At 44.4% G+C, this 15,271-nt stretch overlaps 1 pseudogene across 1 annotated transcript; it reads right to left on the reverse strand.

The window, feature by feature from the left end:
• Window positions 1-1,522: 1,522 nt before the first annotated feature.
• On the reverse strand, window positions 1,523-2,259 carry LOC100284903 (uncharacterized; annotated as a pseudogene). The gene is made up of 3 exons (XR_002261978.2): window positions 1,959-2,259; window positions 1,698-1,786; window positions 1,523-1,614 (listed from the first exon to the last, which is right to left on the reverse strand). The product of XR_002261978.2 is annotated as an uncharacterized protein (transcript).
• Between the last annotated feature and the right edge of the window lie 13,012 nt (window positions 2,260-15,271).

Below are 15,271 nucleotides of genomic sequence, written 5' to 3' on the forward strand. Positions count from 1 at the left end.
TCCGAGATTTCGGGCGGGGCGGAGGGGCGTGGAGGCACGACAGAACCGTGCACCACCCACCACTGTGGACGCCTACGATAGCCTCTTAAGAGTAGTAGAGATTCTGATGTTGTACTCGTTTGGTTGGGATTCTAGAGCTTTGGCGCCAAATCCGATCTAGAAAAATTAACCAAACACACCTTACAATTAATACATTATTGTGTCCTCGAAGTCAAACGAGTATTACTCATTCTGTCCCACAACAAGAGTAGTTTTAGCTATAGACATAATAATTAAAGGAGAAGTGGGAACAAGATGATGTACAGAGAAAGGAGAGAAAAAAGATATTGATAAAATTAGAGAACTTCATTAGAACGTGAAAATGACAAGCAGTTTAAAATGGATGTACAAACCTAAAATAGCTCTTGTTATGAGACAAAGGGAATACAACACAATTAAAAAAAGAGACACTCCTTCAGTTCAAAAGATTAATGTGTTGATGATAATATATTGGAAGAATCTATACACTACCAACACATATTTTATGAGAAAGATTTAATGGAACCATTTTGATATATATTATAAACGCTGATGCAAATTATCTAAAGTTAGAAAGTCTGACTTAATATAAATATAAATAAACTATATGTTTAAACCGAGTGAGCATATTGCAACCCAAGTAGCAGCCTTATTATGAGATCATGTAGTCTGGAATCAAACGTCTCACAAGTAAAGTAACAACTGAATATGGAGAACAAAAACATTTTCTTTTCTACCAATCCAATCCAAGAGACACAAGTGCTCAAAAAAATAATTACAAGGTACACTTGGAAGCATCTTGAACTGTCGATTAAATAAAATGCTATACCATCCAAGGCACATCAAGGGTGAAGCTAGAGGCGAAGATTCCGAGTGCACACTTGACATTTCAATATAGACATGCATTAAATTTTTTCTCTAATTCAAAATTAGGATATGCACAAGTGGTAAATTTTAGTTTTTAATCACTAGAAATTGTTTTTTCCTTAGTGCACTCGGCAAGCCCTACGTGGCTTCGTCCCTGAGGCACATTGCAGAATATTTGGACCAATTCATCATTACCCTTTACTAGGTGAATGCCCGTGCGTTGCGACGGGAGTAAAAAAATTGTATGAAACATAAAAACGGAACGACAACAATCACTATGATAATGCAAAATCCATTAGAAATAATTTGTGTGATATTGATAATGTTTACCACACGGATTATGCATATATGGCTAGTAGTTTCGCCTTCTACAGATTTCATGATTAGTGAAGTGATGTACATCAATCACTCTACATCTCATATTTAAATCCTGTTGAAATAAAGCCTGAGTACACGGCAACAGTCACAGAACCACATCTCTGTAAACATTATAAGCGCTGGCTTGTCCTCGTCTCCGTACACGGCAACGGTCACAGAAGTGACAGAACCACATCTCTGTAAGTAAGCAAGATGAAAAAGTGTGATGTTCATGTTGTTAAACAATACATAAGTAGTTGTTAATATTCATTTACACTGTAAACTCTAAAGTAACTTGCCCTTGCGAAGTTTTCCTCACAGGATTTTTTTCATTATATATCCAATCACCAGAACAGATGAGTCACATAGTTCCTACATCAAAGAGAGAGACACTCCAAATCAAAGCACTTTGTAATTACAGTAAGTGTTTAAGAAGAAAGCAAGGGCAAACTTACCCTTTTTATTAGAGTAGCCAAGGTGAGAAGCAACTGCTGAAGCCTCTGAACATTTAAAACACCAGGAACCTCTATGCTACATTCATTAGCTGGACCAGTGAAGTGTATCAGTTCCCATCATCCCTCACAAGGACAAATGTTCCATTATGTAATACAGAAATTGCCACATTCTATCTTGAGTAAAGTTCTAATACAAAAATGACTTGCTAAAAATAGCCTGAAAATAAAACATGGCTTTTTAGTCCCAGTGTATAGGCTTACCTACAGAAAGAACTCTCCAGTTCTGATTCTGGAGCTCAGAACTTAAACCTTTGTCAACTCTTGAAGTCGCATAAAAACATAAACTTGTTCGGCTCCATTCTAACATTAATTCAGTTAGAGAAAGATTCCCACTTTTCGCAAGAAGTGCTATAGAGCCAAACAAGTGTGAGCTTGCGACCTTTTCAAGAAAGCCTGACTAATAAAAGGAAATAGGGGGAACTTGTAAGCATATTTATTTATTTATTTTGTGAGTGCCTATTATGATCTTTTTTTACTAAAATATATAGCTGTTAAATATTAGAACAACATTATTTTCACAGCAATTTCATAAGGGCGCATAGGGTTGACATAAATTAGGATAATACAAGTGCAGTCTGTTGAAGGACCACGAGAGTACTAAAGAAAGTAAAGAACTCATTGACCAACAAATGTAGTTAAGAAGCAAAGATTCAAACCAAATGAGCAGTCGAATCTTGTGCAAAATTCAGGCCCAAAGACATGCCATTCTCATTGCTTTCAGTTTTATCCTACAAATCTAGTGACCCAAACAATTTAATTACAAGTGAATCAACAGAAAACAAGATCTACAGACTGCAAGTATCAAAATTAACTAAGAGCAGTGATTGGAACATAGAAAATTGAGTTCACTAAACATAATAAGCATATCAAAGTCACAAAATGGTGAAGCAGTGCCCAGATTCACAGGAGCTAACAAATTATTTTTTAGCCTCATACCGGCCAAGTGACATGCTAGAAACACCCAACACATGGTAGACCAAAAGATTTGCATGTGTTGTGTGCCATACATTTGTTAAGATCTGTTGCCTTATACCCTTGTTTAAATCTAGTTAAAGGATACACCGGAGAATCTCGAACAAGAAACAGGCGTTCCCTTCAAGTTACTGGGTTTACATGCCTAAGTAGAGCAATTCCATAAAAACAATCTTGGATAGGTCACTCAACGCAAACATAGTGTTGGACAAACTTTTTGCTAGTAAAAGTGTTGTCATGGAACGATTAAGATAGGTCCTAAGCCTAAGTGCTTCACTCAAACAAGAATATTACCAGACTAAACTTGATTTAAAATGTACATTCTAAATTACTTGCCAAGAGAATTTACATGACATAATATATATGTTTTGCCAACATTGAAAGTGATTATACTGCCAAGAAAATAAGGTCTGGAGATTCAGTACACTGGAACACCATCAGAGACAATACTAAACAGGGAAACCCAGATGTCGATGAGAGTAAACATCTGCTCTCAAAGCGTGCAACCATGAATACAAGCATAGAGCAAGAGGACCCAAAGGCAAACAGTACAAAGAGTTTCTAACCAAGCTTTGAATAAAGCACAACATCTTATTAGTGGATGTTCAATCCTTCATTTTAACAGTTCTGATTCACATACAAGAGCTGGTTTTGACTCATGAGCTACCTAGTGGATGTTCAATCCTTCATTTTAACATTAAAGAGAATATAAGCATGCTTGATAGCTGGAATCAAGTAGTGGATTTAATTTCCAAGTAGCTCTAAGCTATGAGCATACAAATCAGCAATAGAAAAACACAAGCATCTAAATCTTCCCTAGCAAGAAATATGCCATGCACAACATAAATTGACTCAACATTTTTGGGCATCATGACTCATGCATATACCAATTTTGTCCAAACAATAGCCTGACAAGCCATGATAGTTAGAGCTAATAGCATAAAATCTCTCTGTGATTAGAAGGTAGTAACTAATTCATCAGCAATTTTTTTTCAAACAATATATACCAAAGCAAAGTAGTTCAAAAAAAATTCAATACCAAAGCATCAGATACCGAGCAATGAAGTATCCAACTATCCATGTTGCACAAAGCATTAAGCAAGAATAAATGCAAATGCAGATTAATCCCAACAAAGGAACACATTGGTTTAGCTTCTCCTATCAAATCAATGTAAGGCCTATAACAGTGGTCAATCAGGGAAAGCTGGTAAACCAGGCACATTACAAATTAGCTCCGGATCTCCTCTCACCAAGAACAAACATAAATAGGCAATGCAACAGATTGTTCTGCTAAAACTTATCCACCCAAGCGAAATACTTAGGTTCCTCTATCTCAGAAGAAAAGGTGCACAACAAAACATTCCGCCCAAATTTCGCTCGAAGGGAGAATATGGAAATCCTCTAGAACATATGTGTGATATTTAGCTGATGTATTGTCCATGTCTATATTTATTCAGATGTGGTATTCAGCTCTGGATTCACCTGAGCATGAAAAAGAAAAATCCTCTAGAACCCCGTCCTAGATCTGGATTAATCGTACTTGAGCATTATCATCCTTAGGAGCTGGAGCCAAATCCAATCCAACCTTTGGGGCGCTGAAACTGAAGCAAAACGAAGGCTCACGGCTCACCCAATGTCGAGGACGCGGAAGGTGGGGTCCATGACCGTGGCGTCGATGGCGAGGTGGTACGGGCGGTTGCGGGAGGCATTGTTGAGCATGTCGAGGTAGGAGGTGGCGGCAAGGAGCTACTTGTGGTGGGTCGGCACCGGCATAGGCGCCTCCGCTTCAGTTTCCGCCTCGTCGACGACGAGCCACTCGGAGTCACCGATGAGTGGATTGAGGCGAAGCTGGAAGGCAAGCCTGATGCGCCGGGAGGAGGAGAAGAGACAGAGGAACTTCACGACAGAGGCGGCCGAGAGCGAGAGCTCCAGCGTATTTAAGAAAATAAAACTTTACCATATTTGTAGAGTTCACTATCAATTAGGAAATTATAGAGTTCACTATCAATTAGTGTCCCACGCTTGAGCTCCAGCGTATTTAAGAAAATAAAACTTTACCATATTTGTTCTTGTTGGTTATCTAGAGTTATGGGTTCCTTTCTACCGGTGTAGTTATGCTACTAACAAGCATAAAGTCAGTATGCCAAAGCGTAAATAGGCCAGATAAACACCTTTCTACTTTAATATATAGATTTCTTACTCATTGTGAACTGTGCACAACATACCTAAAACCTGATTCAGGAAACCTCGTTGTTTGGAGGAAAAAAAGGAATCTACGATGATGATGCAAAATAAACATAGTAGTTCTCACTAACATTAATTATTAAGGCTTGTCAAAAGTAAACGGGTAGCAAACAAAATAAACATCTACATTTAGAAGATATATCATCAAAATTTCATGCTTATCATTCTGGTCATGAAATCATGTCTAGCACAAAAATACCTGGGTTCTGAGAGAGCGGGTTGTCAACAACAAGGTTGGATGATCTGTCCTCCTCCTTTGGAAGATGCGGGTCTACCATAAGGCGGCGCCTCAAACTAACATACCTACAAGAAACCAGAAACACCTAGATCAGTTGAAAGAACCCTTGGCCCAATCATATAAAGATGACAAGTTGACAACTTCAGCAACCAGCCGTTCAGCGGCAATTTGTCTCATCGAAATTCATAGCCACGTGAACAATAAAATAACCTTTAACCAGATATGCAAATTTCCAACGAGTTGTTTCTTGATACTGTAATACGATTGGAAGCATTAACTCTTAATTATTGCAATGTTTCCTTGGCAAAAGACAATTTTTTTACCCATTTTTCTCTCTCTCTCGTCATAATCATGAGAGGACGAGAACAACAGCCAAATACACAAACAAGAGAAGAGATTCCTGCCGACAAGAACCGCACCAAACAGCAAGTGGGCAAATCAACCTCACCTCCTCCGCGAATCCGCAGTGGCGTGGCGGAGCTTGTCGACGGAGGCCCCGGGCGACGCCGGCAGGATGCCGAGATCGATCCGCCACTGGACACTGCGCAGGTTCGCGAACCGCCGCCGCTGCTGCCTGTCCTCCTCCGCCATGCGCCCCCTCTCCCCCGATTCAGCCGCAGGCGGATTTGACTGCCTCCCCCCCGAACCAACAGCCCCCGCCCGCAGGTGGGGAGAGCCAAGAGCGGAGCGCCTTTCCACGAGGCTGGGCAGGGCAGGGCAGACGCTACAAATAGCCGCGCGTGTATAGGATCTTTGGTGGAGTAAAGATCGGGAGATTCTAGAGGATGATTTCGGTGGAGGAGGGGGAGAGGTTGAAGGAGGGGGAGATCTGGATTAATCGTACCTGAGCATTATCATCATTAGGAGCTGGAGCCAAATCCAATCCAACCTTTGGGGCGCTGAAACTGAAGCAAAACAAAGGCTCACGGCTCACCCAATGTCGAGGACGCGGAAGGTGGGGTCCATGACCGTGGCGTCGATGGCGAGGTTGTACGGGCGGTTGCGGGAGGCATCGTTGAGCATGTCTAGGTAGGAGGTGGCGGCAAGGAGCTACTTGTGGTGGGTCGGCACCGGCATAGGCGCCTCCGCTTCAGTTTCTGCCTCGTCGACGACGAGCCACTCGGAGTCACCGATGAGTGGATTGAGGCGAAGCTGGAAGGCAAGCCCGATGCGCCGGGAGGAAGAGAAGAGACAGAGGAACTTCACGACAGAGGCGTCCGAGAGCGAGAGCTGCACGACGGCTGAAAAGAGCGTGCGCGAGGCACGGAAGGCAAGGAGGAAGTGATGGAAGGGCGGCGCGATATGCGGAGCGCGGATGGCGGGCGCAGCTCCTGTGGATCGCGGGCGAGACGTGGGAGCGAGGATGGAAGGAGGGCGCAGTCGACGGCGACGCCGCCGTGGGGAGGATGTTTGGTGCGTCATTGGTGACGGAGGCAGGGGCATGTAAGATGCGGGCGGGGCGCGGCAGGATGGACAGTACCAGTCGCCGGCGGAGATGCCTGGTAGGATGGAGCGCCTCCATTGTTGCGATGTCCACAGATCAGACCCTTTAAATGGATGCATCGGGGGTGGAGGGCGGCCGCGGTAGTCTTGCCATAGCGAGCGAAGCGGGAGGAATTGGGGACGGGGTGCGTACATGGGGAAAGGGGTGGGAGGCAGGGCGTGAAGGCGAGAATGGAGCGGCGCGGGGCGACTTGGCTAGCAACTCGGCGGGGATGACGGGAGCGGGGGCACGGTGAGTAGTGTGGACGCCCTCCTTGGACCCTTATAGGGTAGTAGAGATTAGTGCCCCCGCGTAGACATTCCATTCGAACAGCAAAAAAAGCCCAAAACTAAGCAACGACAACGACACCTGTGAAAAACACACCAAAAGACGCAACATCGCAACGTCCATAAAAATTTGGCGTGATCCCACACAGCCCAAAGCAAGCGTAGCACCGCAGCGCAATCAAACCCAAGACAAATCCAACCAACCAAGCTATTCCCCATCTCCGGACCAGCGCCGCTGCCAGTCGCTGTCCACGGGCACCCCGGGCGCGCCTCCTCCGAGCCCAGACTCGAGCTCCATCCCGCCGTGGATCACCGCGTGAGGTGGGGCGCACCGACCGGACCCCGGAGGGCCAGATGGTGTCCGGCGCCGGATGGGGCGAGTAGCGCGTTCGGCGGCCACGAACGGATCGGCGGCGACGCGGCGAGGCGTCGGTCAGGGCGGGGGCCACCATGTCTGCGGTAGTGTGCGGTTGTACGGTTCATCATCTTGCCGAAAACTTAGATTATACAGGGACCGATTCAGTTACTCAGAAGTGTAGATCAGATCAAGCTGCTCCTTCTAATTCTAATTACTATTTGACCTGAGATTGTAGTATATCTGGATGTGAAGATTTGGGGTTTCTTTGGGACAGGTCTGCCAAAAAAGTGAATCTAGATCTGGATTCACTATGGAGCAGCTCCACTAGCGGATCTGAGCACCGTGGAACTGTTTGGCAAGTGTAACATATCCATGCAGGGGCAATTTTGTTGGATTTGTCTAATTTACTCTTGGGATAGATCACATGATCCACCATGGAACTGTTTGGCAAATGTAGAAACTCCAGATCCACGTAGAAACAATTTGGTTGAAATTGCCTAATTTACTCTTGGGGTAGACCTCACATGTCAGTATATTTTGTTCCTTCTTTTTCCACCAAAAAAAAACGAGGAAGTTGTGGGCTAGCGTGTCCAATGAAGCTTGAGTGGCCGAGCGCGGGGCGGAGAGGGAGATGGCTGGGTTGGAGTGGGAGGAGATGAGGCGCCGGCGGATGAGGAAGCGATGGGAAGACGAGTTATACGGGAATGAAGAAGAAAGAAATAAAAAGAACGAATCATTTTTTAAACTAGTGGCGCTCGGTCCTCAACAGAAATTCATGGCGAAAATCTCGCTGGTTCTGTTGGGATTCCGCCAACCGGAGCGCCTCTGGGTTCTCTGGCTATAAAACCGGGCGCCGAGCACCTTTCCCCCCACACATTCCCTAGAACCGTGAGCAAGAATCCCGGCGCCATGTGAGAGCAGAAGGATGACTGCGGGTGGGCGGACCGACGTGATGTATTCCAGTCACGCGGTCACGCCATCGTTCGGGCCCCAACAACAGGAGACATAGGCTTTAAGGGATCGAGGGAATCGTATGCATGGACTTGTTGCGCTTGCGGAGACAACGGAGCCACAAGGAATTTCTCGCCGGCAATGTGAGCCACCACAGTGTTGCTCGGTGGCGGGGACTGCGCGCTTCGTATCACGGTAAAAGTTCTTTCCTAGGTTTGCATTTATCTCCTCTAGGCGTAGGACCATTCGAATCTTGAACCTTGGCACCTGGGCCTCAGATTGCTACACGCCAGTAGCTCGCCGCCATGGATGCATGCTTTGCCGCCGCGTACGACCTCGGGGAAGAAAAGAAATACCAGCGCCGTATATTTTTCATAGGGTGGCCAAGATTAGATCCATGGATGGGGTGCCTCTGCCGTTGGTTTTCCGATGAACGGTTGTGTTTAGGTCTAGCTATACCTTTTCGGGGTTTCAATCCGTGCCGTCCGGATCTGATCAAGCGGATGTGATGGGATTGGGGATTCACCTGTTGTTCGGTGTTTTGGTCGAACCGGAGACTGTCGCCGTTTCACGGTTTCCGAGTCTGAATTAGTTGTGGTTAGCTAGTTCGCTATTCCCGCTAGCTAGCATGTTGTATGGATATGTTAGATTGATATGTTGGTCACCATGATTAATTTTGGGTACTGGGAGTGCTTAAAAATAGAGCACTAAAATTGTACGAAAATTTGTGTAAGCTTATCTTGGACATATTAGCTCTTGGGTAAAGTTTGAAGCTGTTTGGACATGGTTTGCTTAGCAAACTATTTGCTGCTCAAAATAGAAAAATGATTTCATCTTTGGGTAATTAAGGCATCTAGTGTCTTAGTGATGAGATGAAGTTAGTTATTAAGTTTGAGGTGTTTGGGTGAAGTCTTAAAAGGATTAGCTCCCTAGTGACTTGTAGCTTGTAGGTGTATTCTAGATGTATTATTTGTTACCCTCTATGCAAGTTGCATTATTATGACATCGCACAAGCATTCATAAGCATGTTATCTCATGTAGAGCTCCCCGAAGAAGTGGACATCGAAGAGAAGTATGCTCCGGTACCTGAATACCCATTGGTGGGGTTCTATCTAACTGGTTATCTGGTAGAAGGATTTTTTGGATCTTCTCTGCAACAAAGGCAAGCCCCGGTGCATTTGCCACATTCCTTGTATTTATAAAATTTTATCACTTATATGATGCATTAGATGATAGCAGTTGATTGATTAAACACTTGATGCATTACCATTCCTTGAAAGAATTGAGTACCATACCTTGTCACCTGTTTTATAAAAGCTAGAGATGCTTAATCATGCGAATAGATTAAAAAAATGTTTTTGATCTATGACTCATAATTTACAAAAGAAAATCGGCTTGGGATAATGAAGACATCATCTGCAGTGAGAAATTCATTATCCAGGCATGGCCCCTCTGTCAGGTGTCAAATGTTTTGAGAAATAGCAGAAGTAAACTTGAGGCTGGGGGGTTGACTTGCACCAGAACGGAGTCTGGTTGTAGTGTCTCCGTCTGTATCGATTAAGGACTGTACCGATTGTAGGCATGTTGATCTAGGACTTTTTAGCTGGCCACATACCTCGTCATGGGTAAGCCTGAACCCGGCTATTCCATACGTGAAAGGACAACCGCGCACTGGGCGTGGGAGATGGTGGGAGTAGCAGTTATCCTCCTGGCAAGAGGCTGGATGGTAGGGTAATGTGCTCCCGGGTAGCACGAACCAGTTCATGTAGTGGAGGATCCGTGAGAATGGTTGATATATGCAAGGGTTAAGTGCTACATATGTCGTGTGGTTGGAGATCCCCAGCTGGGTATTAATCGATTCAGATCACCGTTACTTCTCGGTTATGAAGACTGGATCACTACTCTGCATCGTAGTTAACAAGTATAACAAAGATTTAATTAAAAACAATCTAGTGTAGGCCAAGTGTATGATCTAGATTAGGAAAATCTAGATTCAGGTTAGTAGATTCAAGTAACAACCTAACCTGTGAAGTAAAACTTGGCTTAAGGATCTACTTAGTAAGCTTGCTTTTCTGCAAAGAGGAGTCTTTGATAATTGATGAGCTTTTCCCTTGATTCCCAAAAGCTAGCATGCCCTTGAGAGTCTTTTCCTTAGTCGGGTAAGTCTTGCTGGGTAATTGCCTGCTCAGGGTTTTATTCCTTATGTTGTTGCAGGAAAGGTTCTGATGTCTTTGGCTTCATTAGTTACTTCATGTGGAGGTCTTCAAGCTTAGTTTGCCTATGTGTATTCCTTATGGAAAGGCTTCGCCTTTTCAAGTATTGTAATTAAGTTATGCACTTTAAAGACTATCAGGACTTGTAAATATTATAACTCTTTCTAGCATATAAAACTTGAGTTTTGGAAATGTAATGAATGTTTTGTAAGTCTTCCGCTTTGTCTCCGAAGTGTGTGTATATCAAATGTGATTACTGTAATAAACATGTTTTGTGGGAGATCCTTGGGATGATGAGTTCAAGTTAATGAACTCGATAGCCTTGTTAAGTTACCCGATACATATGCATAGCAATCTGAGGCCATTATGACAAGGATTGGTGCATGTGGGCCTGATAACTTGGGAGGGCTGTCACAGCTGCTTTCTTCCGCGACATCGTCTATCGATTCGGGGTACCCAACCCCATCGTAACTGATAATGGAACTTAGTTCACAGGAGAACCATTCCTCTATTTCTGCGACGACTTCAACATTCGCGTCGACTGGGCCGCCATGGCACACCCACGAACCAACGACCAGGTCGAGCGCCCTAATAGCCTAGTCCTCCAAGGCCTCAAGCCATGGATATTCGATAAATTGAAGAAGTTCGTTGGGCGATGGGCAACAGAGTTGCCAGTTGTCCTCTAGAGCCTGTGGACTACCCCTTCCAGGGCGATGAGCTGCACACCTTTCTTCCTGGGATTCGGCGCAGAAGCAATGCTCCATAAGGAGCTGGAGTACGAGTCCCCAAGGATCCAAGATTACAATGATGAGCAAGCGACGACGGACGCCCAACTTTCTATCAACCTCCTTGATGAAGCTCGGGACATGGTTGTCATCCGTTCTGCCAAGTACTAGCAGGACTTGTGATGCTACCATAATCGGTAGGTCCGTGGCAGATCGTTCAACATCAACAACCTGGTGTTAAGAAGGGTCATGACCACCAAGAACAAGCACAAGCTCTCAACCTTCTACTCCTTCCTCGCTTGGTGGTGCTTCTTGCGCGCCATCAGGGCTTCTGCCTCTGCTTCCCTCTTATGCTTTCTTTCCGCCTTGGTGATGGCATCTTCAGGAAGGGGCAGGAGGGAAGGTGCCATAGGCCCGATTCCTGCAGATTACGAACGATTAATACCACCAGGAAAACCGAAAGCACAGGAAAAAGCGAGGAGGAAGACTTACCAGGTCACTCAAAATATCCTTGGAGGGGGGAACGACGAATCGTCGTCCATAAAAGACCCCGACGACAACGCTGTGACAATCTTGACTCGGGCCTCGACCTCCGATGGTGCAAGATCCTCGGGGGAATGATGGTCGGGGTCATCTACGCCGAAGTAATCATACATTAGGTTCCGACGGGCCAAGTAGAAATTCCGATTTCTTGTGCTTTGTGTTGGACTGCTAGTGGGTACTAAGTCCTTCCTGCTTGGATCTTTGCTGAAGTGCTGGCTACCATGTAATCATTTATGAACTATGCAGCTGACAGCGCAACAGAGAGTCCAACTTCTGCTGCTGCCGACTATGATCTCGAAAAAAAAACATGCCCGAAAGCCGCAAAGTTGTTACTTCACATATTTGCTGCACTAGCAATAAGTACTAGTTAATATTATGCTACTAGAGACTAGTTTGTGGCCATTTCAGATTCGCTAGTTTGCTGCTCCTTGGTTTGTTGCTAACCTAGATTGCAACATGCACTACTGAATTTATTTCTTAGTTGCTACTTCCTATTTGCTATATGTTTACAATCACTTCATGGCCATTCCATATTTGTTAGATGAATGATTTACATCTGAACTTTTAGCTGCATTAAACATTAATATATTGGTATGGTGTCACCTAGGTGGCTGGGCGGTGGCTGCTCGCCGCACCTCACCTTACGACGTTTAAAACGATGGTGTAACTAGATGCTAAAAGTTAAAGAGAGACTTACCGATTAGTTGTGTTTAACCATTCCGAACCCACCGCCTATTTTTTTGATCTTTCATCAAACATAAACATCTAAAAATAATACCACAATCACTTATGAAATAAAAGATGTAAAAACTCTATTAAACCTAAAAATCTAATAAATTTCGTATTACCGAAACTGCACCGTGATTTGTCACTATAAAAAAACTCTTTTGAGTCGGATGGAATACTCCAAAAACATCAGCAGTTGTTGGGTGAGGTTTCTTCGTAAATGGAACAATAATAATCTTACAAGTGATCTTTGATGGCTTTGAGAAGTGTTTTAATATCGCAACAGTGTTAACATCATTGCATGTTGTAAGGAGATATTTGCATTTCGAGTTCCAAGACAATGAATTTATTCCTTTGCCGACATTAAACTACAAAAAAACAATACACTTAGACAAGCAAGATTTCAATTCATTCGTTTTCGAAAATAACATAAATGTAACTTAAATGAAAATAACATTTATTTACCATAAAAACTTCAGTCCATGTATAAATTTCATCTTTAGCGCCAACGCAGTCAGCGAGATATATTCTACCTCTTTCATTAGATATAATAGCTCCCACAGCAAGCCATCTTCCTAATTTAAGGGGAGCCCACTTGCATAGCTTTGCTGAGACATTTGAACGTTGAATCTATACAACAGCAGCAACAAAAGCTTTCTAGTCACTGTAAAGCCTAAAAAATCATTTTTATGTAAAATACGCAAAGTATCTTGTCCCAACCTTCCTTAAGGTCTTTCCCCTTCGTACCAGAATCAAGAGCAACCTCCGATAATTCTGAATAATAGAACAAAAAGGTACCAAAAGATCCCGTACAAGCTAGAACTTTGTCAGTCCTGGTCAAATTAGGGTGCAGTTTTTTGTACGTGTTCCAGGATATGTCAGAAATAATGGGCTTTGAACTAGATCCTTTCTCTCCAACCGCAAGTTTCCCACAATATGTTATCTGATCCCATTTAAAGCCTTGACCTAGACAAAATAATGTTCTTAGAAAATGTTGCGATAAGCCTATAACGAAACAAAGTTTGTAAAGGATAATACTGAGGTTACCTACAACCCAGAAGAAAAAGGTATGAGGGCTTCGGGTATACCTGATTTGCGTATGTTAATTGTTAAATTATGCAATCTGAGAAACTATTTATGCTTTCAAGGAATGACTTAGTCGGAGGTGTGTGTGGTCATAGCAAGAGCGGAGAGGACGCTGAATATGGCCATGCTTATGCAAGGAGGGAGTTGCTCTCAGGTTGAATCGATGCCTATCAGCTATAGAGGATAATGCGAGGCAAACTCCCAGGCTGAAGTGAACGCAAGCGTCCGAGCCGAGGAGGTGGAATGGAACCTGCTGGAGGGTCTACTTCGAGAGATACAGATAAAATGAGTACATCTCCATTGGTGTTTGAGTCAGCAGGTTGAGCAAGAATGCAACATGGAGAAAAACTTTGATGATCTGTCTTGTGTTAGTAAACTATTTAAGTAGTAGTGGGTTTATGTTAAGCCATAAGACTCCTGAACTTGTTGGTGGGCATGTTAGTAGATTCCAATAATAAAGCAGAGGACTAGATTTTTCTCTAAAAAAATAGAATAAATGCATCTCGTGTTTGCAGAAGATACCTTTCTTTCTGAAATTTACTTTCGGTGGTGGGGTCTCATCCTCATCAAACAGCTTGTACTCATCATCATCCTCTACTCTTTTCTCCTCGGAATTGCCGCTCTATTTGTAGCATAATTGGGTCCATGCTCGTCTGAGGCGAGGTGGACTTCCCCTGTGCTAGGATCAATTGGATCATCCATTGAGATACTAATGCTCTATGGCTGCGGAATGCTTCTAATTGATCTGCACCGTGGAGATTTAAGAAGAATTGTGCTAATGTCTAGAGAATTATACGAATAAATAAGAGAGAACCTAGTGTATGCATGAATTAGATGAGAAAGTGTAAAGAGCATCTAATTCACTTGAATCGTTGGACGATCTCGATAGTTCACTTCGACAAATTTGAGGAAGAGCATAGTGACGGTGACCTACAAAACAATGCTGCGGAACTCGGATTGAGGAAGAACACGGAAATGGGCTTCGAGCAAAACGCGTGGGAGGAAGACGAGCGCATTGGCGCAGAGCAGGAGCAGGTCACAGTAGAACTCGGATGCAGAGACGTAGAACACACACTCTCTCTCACCGGGCGGTTCTTGACCAAGATCTACAAAACCTAGGTAAAAATAGAAGAGACGAAGAGGGGGAATGACTTACATTGCGGTCAACAGTCGAGCCGGAGAAAGCTGTCTGACTCAAACCTAAGTAGAAATCTGATCGTCCGATTAATCGACCGATTAACTAAGGGACGATCAGTCTGTACTGTTTTTTGAAATTTTGGCCACTTTTGTTTTTGACCGATGATTTTGGCCCACCGGCCCAGCCCATCCGGTGCCAACAGTGCCTTTCAGCTTCCACACCACACGTGAACACTATCAGGAGCCAGCCGCCGCTCTCGATGAAGGGCTATTGGATGAAGACGAAACCCTAGAAGAGCACTACACACTGCAGCACGCGGCGGCGCCCTCCTCCATCCCCGGCACGGCGACAACCTCCTCCATCCCCGGCACGGCGGCGCATCCCTGACGTCGAGCTCGGGCGGCTCTTCCCCGAGATCGACGCAAGGCAAGGGCGAGGCTACGCCATCATCCGCGCCCGAGAGCCGCCGTCGCCATCATCTGCGCCCGGGAGCCGCCGCTGCCGCCGTCCGTGATCTGGAGCATCGCCTCCGCCATCGTCCACGATCGGC

Source organism: Zea mays, chromosome 5 (assembly GCF_902167145.1).
Source record: "Zea mays cultivar B73 chromosome 5, Zm-B73-REFERENCE-NAM-5.0, whole genome shotgun sequence".
NCBI lineage: Eukaryota > Viridiplantae > Streptophyta > Magnoliopsida > Poales > Poaceae > Zea > Zea mays.